Source organism: Chroicocephalus ridibundus, chromosome 2 (genome assembly GCF_963924245.1).
Source record: "Chroicocephalus ridibundus chromosome 2, bChrRid1.1, whole genome shotgun sequence".
NCBI lineage: Eukaryota > Metazoa > Chordata > Aves > Charadriiformes > Laridae > Chroicocephalus > Chroicocephalus ridibundus.
In genome coordinates this window covers 32,519,388-32,525,605 of record NC_086285.1, presented here as the reverse complement: position 1 = coordinate 32,525,605, position 6,218 = coordinate 32,519,388, and positions in this window count along the sequence as shown.

Below are 6,218 nucleotides of genomic sequence, written 5' to 3'. Positions count from 1 at the left end.
GTAGTGAGGGGCCCAAAACTGAACACAGTATTTGAGGTGCGGCCTCACCAGCGCTAAGTGTAGGGGGAGAATCATTTGCCTAGTCCTGCTGGCCACACTATTTCTGATACAAACCAGGATGCTGTTGGCCTTCTTGTCCACCTGGGCAGACTGCTGGCTCATATTCAGCCAGTTGTTGACCAACGCCCCCAGGTCCTTTTCCACCAGGAAGCTTTCCAGTCACTCTTCCCTAAACCTATAGCATTTTGTGGGGTTGTTGTGACCCAAGTGGGGGACCCGACACTTGGCCTTGTTGAACATCGTACCAATGGCCTTGGTCCATTGATCCAGCCTGTCCAGAACCCTCTGTAGAGCCTTTACCCTCAAGCAGGTCTACATTCACCCCTCCAACTTGGTGTCATCTGCAAGCTTACTGAGGGTGAACTCGATCTCCTTGTCTAGGTTGTTGACAAAGAACTGGCCCCAATACTGAGCCCTGGTGAACACCACTTTTGACTATCCACCAACTGGATTTAAATGCATTCATCACAACTCTTTGGGCCCAGGCATCCAGCCATATTTTGAGCCAGTGAAGAGTACACCTGTCCAAGCCACGAGCAGCCAGTTTCTTCAGGACAATGCTGTGGGAAATGGTGTCAAGGACTTTGCTAAAGTCCGGGTAAACGACATCCACAGCCTTTCCCTCATCCACTAAGTGAGTCATCTTGTCATAGAAGGAGATCAGGTTAGCCTTTCATAAACCCATGCTGACTGGGCAGCTGCTTTCAAGAATGCATGCTTGAGATTAGCTGCCCAGGAGCAGCTGGCACTGCTACTCATGTAGATTCCCAGTTCTTAGGTCCAGTCTTCAATGTCATCCTTAGCACCACTGAATTAGTAGGTCTTACAGCTGTTCCTCACAGCCTGAGGCCTGGTTCCGCTGTTGGGAACTCTTCTCGCCATGAAGTTGTAGATACTACAGAACCTTTCTCCTATCCTCTCTTTATGCAGAGCTAGTGCTACTAAGTTGGGTGCCTGAAGTTTTTATCCTGTGTGTCTGTCTAGACAAGCCAGATATATTTCTGATTTTAAGAGGAAATTAAGTGAAAATTTGCCCATTGTTCCTGGACATTCGCTGCAAAGTTTCATCTCTTGTCTTTTTATTGCATATTCTAGGGAACGGGGAAAGTCTGCATAGTGGATCTTTTTATTAAAAAAAAGGAAAAGAAATCAAAATAATTAAAATGAAAAAATAACAAAGAAGAAAAAAAAAAGAAACCAGTGAGCAATATTTAGGTTAGTAGAAAAATGCTTCTTTGGGAAAGTAGCCAAATTGCTAACTATAAAAGGGTAGGAAGAAAAACTTTTGGTACCATGAAAAAATCACGAGTGAGTAGGAGGTCGGAACTACAGTGACTTGTAATTCAGCTCAGTTTGTAGTAAACCTGGATATGAACTTCTGAACTTGATTTTCCACTACCTTTCTAGTTTGGGATATTGGTAAGAAATTATTAATCATGAAATATATCAATTTCCTTCTGAGTAATGTGGGATATTGGTGACTCAGCTGTACTGTTCAGGGACTTGAAAAGCTTGCGGCTCTCAGTTATCATTTATAGTTCTTTATACCTGTATACTTCTGTTTGTAATTTAGGTTCTTCTATATGTAATGTTTCAAGGTTTAAAAAATACAGTTTTCTTCTTCAGAGTCCTTTAAACATGGATAGACATTTTTCTCTGTTAAATTCTAAACAGACCAAAATTAAATTGCAGTTACAAGTTGAGTTACTTAATAAAATAAAGATTTTGGACACAAAATTTTTGTTTAATTTCTGCATAAACTCTGTTTTATTATTTAACTCAATTTTTGTAGGCAACTCTGCTACCACTTGACTACAGACTTTGGATGTTCTGCAGGAGAAAAAAAATTGGGCACGTACTGGAGTTTCAAAACATAGTCCATGTGTAGTAGATAAAGCTTTTGTATTTTTTCCAACAAAAATGAAATCTTATTTTCTTTACTGGGTACTTTTCCCAGGAAAATAGTGTGTAAACTGAATAGGCCGTGACACAGAGTTCCACAAAGGTGTTATAATGACCCTAAAAGCCTACTTATACACCAGTTGTTTCATACAATATTTGTAAACCTCACAAATGTTACTATACGTGCTTGCATTCATATCATCATTGGCTATGATCTTGTCTCATAAATTAAGTAAGGTTGGGTCTTGTCAGTTCTTGGATAGGAGGCCTCCAAGGAAAACCCAGATGGTGCAGGCACTGATAGTGATTCAGTGGGAAGACCACCTACTGTGTTAGTACTCATTTTTCTTCTGGATTGAAATCATTGTGTTGGGAAGGATGGGTTTTTTTTCTGAGGCTAAAAATTAAGAACCTGACTAAAACTAAGTATTTCAAAGCATCATAATAATAATCCTATCACATCTTGCATAAAAGTCCAGAAGTTGTTCAAATATTGCCAGATGAAATCAGAAATATGGTAGTTAATTGAAGATGTCTTTTCCCCCTTCTTTTTTATTCTCCCTTCATTCTGCATCTATCCACCCACTTTGTGAAGTATTCACTGATAACTAACAACTAAAAGCAATTTTTATCTTCATCAGCATTTCCTGTAAGCTTTTGCAAAACACTTAAAACTCAAAAAGCATGACTGCAACAGAAACTGGGAATTCCCTCAGCTGGGAATTTGCAATTTGGTCCTTATCTTATTATTTCCTTCTGTGGCGTAGAGCAAATAAAATGTTAAAATGTGATCTGTTTTGCATTATTTCATTGACAAATGTCATTGTGTCTGCATTCCCCTCTGTGGGCTGGAATACCTGGTTACAGCACTCCTCTTAGGTAGAGCGGGGATGGGTGCAGGCATTAAATGGTGCTGCCTGAAAACCTTGGGCCAGGTGCACTGTGGCAAGTGAAGATCTATTTACTGTGCGTTATCTCAGTGGTGTGTATATTCTCCCTATTGCCTCCCAAAGTGTTAAATTGCTATTACAATGCGTCGTGGCAATACTTGTTTCGGGGAGGTGTTGGGTTTTTTTCCTGTTTCTTCTAATATTCTTTATAAAAAATGAAATTATTCACTGAACACAGACATTTGTCATGAAAGAGAGTTTTAAACACGAAAATTGGATGAAAAGCAGTTAAAGTAGAAACGAAGTGTAATCAATCCTGACACTATTCTGGCCACATGAAACTTCTCATTATATAAGTTTAGGGCAGAAATTAAAGATACTTTTGCACAGTGTGTTTGTTGTTGCCCTAGATAGGACTGTGGTTTAAGGAACTGCAGATATCCTCGTGGGCGTACATAGGCTTCCTCAAAACTAAAATCTGAATGATATAATTGTGAGTTTTGTATGCAGATTGACAAGACTAGGATTGTTTTCTAAGGTTTGGCACCTAAAGTTTTGGCATGGAAAGAGATTTTCAAAACCTAGAAGCTTTCACAGCTGTAGAAAAAATATCTTTGACATTGACAATTGGCAATGTATTCATATTTATAAATAATGGATTTTTTTTACAGGGGATGTGAAAGACAGATTTGCCTTTACTCTTGGAGCCCAGTTGCTCTCTGTGTGCTGTATAAAAGAGTGTATAGTGGAGTAAAACTTCACATACAGTTGCAGATATTCTATCTATAGTGGTGTCATGGTTTCGGCTGGGATGGAGTTGACTTTCTTGCTGGCATCTGGTGTAGTGCTGTGTTTTGGATTTGGGATGAGAGTGGTGTTGATGGCACACTGAGGCTTTTGGTTGTTAAGCATTCAAGGCCTTTTGTGCTCCTCAAACCACCCTGTCAGTGAGTAGATTGGGAGCACACAAAAAGCTGGGAGGAAATACAGCCGAGACAACTGACCCCAACTTACCAAAGGGATATTCCATGCCTTGTGACGTCATGCTCAATATATAAAGCTGGGGGGAGAAGAAGGAACAGGGCAGGGAGGCGTTTGGAGTTATGGTGCTTGCCTTCCCAAGTAACCAGGAGATGGCTTTCCTAGTGATGGAGCCCTGATTTCCTGGAGATGGGTGAACACCTGCCTGCTGATGGGAAGCAGTGAGTGAATTCCTTGTTTTGCTTTGTTTGTGTCTGTGGCTTTTGCTTTACTTATTAAACTGCCTTTATCTCAGCCCATAAGTTTTCCTTATTTTTTCTGATTCTTCTCCCCATTCCACTTTGCGGGGGCGGGGGTGGGGAGTAAGCAAGTGGCTGCGTGATCCTAGTTGCCGGCTGGGGTTAAGCCATGACAAGTGGGTTCATTGAACTTGATCTTAATTCTTCATAAACATAAAATAGTTCTCAAGTCAAATAGTATTTTAAGGGAAAGTCACAAGGCAATTACATTTTCTGAAGATACCAGCAAGAAATCACAACCTAGTATGGAATAACTGCAGACTCTAATAATGTAAAAGTCTCCACTCATCCTAGGATTTCTCATTGAACGGGAGATGAAAGAAGAGGAAAAGGAAAATAATTAATGAATTTTGCTCATAGTTTCTAAAAGTTAGAGATAGAAGTTACGAAAATATACTTTGATCTTTATGTGGGTGTTATGAAAACTTTGCTGCTTGGAACTTGAGCTGTAGGATGGTATCTTCTTCAGATTCCAATAATTCGTGTTTTTCAAAACTAACCTGCATTCCTGGAAAATAAAATGGTAAATCTCACTTATTTTGGTAATGTTTCAGTTTTAGCAACTATTGTGATGGTGATGTTAAAAATATTCCTAGTGTAAACGCTACTAAAAGTACTAAACTGGAATAAATTAAACTCTGTATTTTCACTATATGCCCTCTGAAAATGTATGAGTGTAAATATGAGCAAGACTTGACACAAGGTCTGCTTTTGGTGGGGACAACAGAGTAGGGTGTGTTTTGGAATAATACACGATTTCTGCTCCCCATCAAAAACAGTGGTTGCAGCCATTGTGCTCAGACTTACGACTACTGCCTGTCTTCCACTACAACTTTGTAGGATGTCAGAGGTACCTCTGAGTCAAGGAGAGGACTGAGATGAAGGGATGGAGCAGCATGGCAAAGTGGCAAGATGAAGGAATCAAGCCTTAAGGGAAAGGAAGTTGGTTTTTTTGTGAAAGAACACTTTCTTCCAGGGCCTTGAATGGATCATGAGTTCTTGGGTGTCACCGTTTCTTCTCTGACAGCAAACGAAACCGTAACATAAATCCTCCTGTGGCTGTTAGCTCCTCCATTAACTCCCAGTGGCTAAAGTCTGCAGAGGATCTCAGTGTTACAACCCTGTTGTTAATCATGAGGTTGATAATATGATACCAACTGACAGATTTTTTTTCTGATTTGCATTTTTAAGAGAAAATAACATATACATAAACAACATAAAATATAGTTTTGTGGTGCTGAACTTTTCAAAATGTTGGTTGTACCAGAACTGAGGCTGCAGATAATTTATAGTTATATCCGCTGATTTCAAACATTTTCTTTGGTGGCAGGAGAGGAAAAGGTTGCTCTAATGCTGCTGCATGGTGGTTTTGCTTCCCCATTTTCAGAATGAAATGCTTTCATATCTCTTGGAATTTTGAATTAAATACAATACTAAAAACTACGAACAATTTTAGAAGTTTAATTAACAAAAACAGATGAGCTTCGGAGATCTTTCTTTTTTTTTATAGATTTGTGGGGCATGTTCAACATTATTTAACTGCAGAATTTCCTATGGAACACAGAGAGATAACCTGAATTCTTTTGGCATGCCTACTTATAAAAGGCTTTGCTTACATGTTTATCTGCTATTTCATTGGGAGGAAATTTCAGCATACAGGGTGAATTCATTAAGGGGTGAATCAGGATTTTGTAGCAACAGGAGTCATTCTTGCTTGTTGCAGAGGCTGGGAAATGTGCTGAATGAGTCAGGAACTGCAGAAGGTAGAAAGAACACCTTGCATGTACAGCAGCTCCATGGTGCCCTGATGATCTGGGTTCTCTTTCTACCTCTGCTTCCCGGAAGGTGGTGCCAGGCGACTCTATTGAAACTGGCTTCTCAAAGGCAGTCAGAAACTGTGTGCTATTTGCTTTCTGGGTGTCTGATGGCAGAGGCTATGAAGGACCAAGGTGCAGAACTAGTCAACGCTCACAACTGTAGCTAAAATGAATGGGGAACTGTAGCTTTAAAATCTATAGAATACTTGCTATGATAAGACTTTTTAAAGAAACCCCAATCCTACATGTGTGAAATTGGTCTGCCAGCT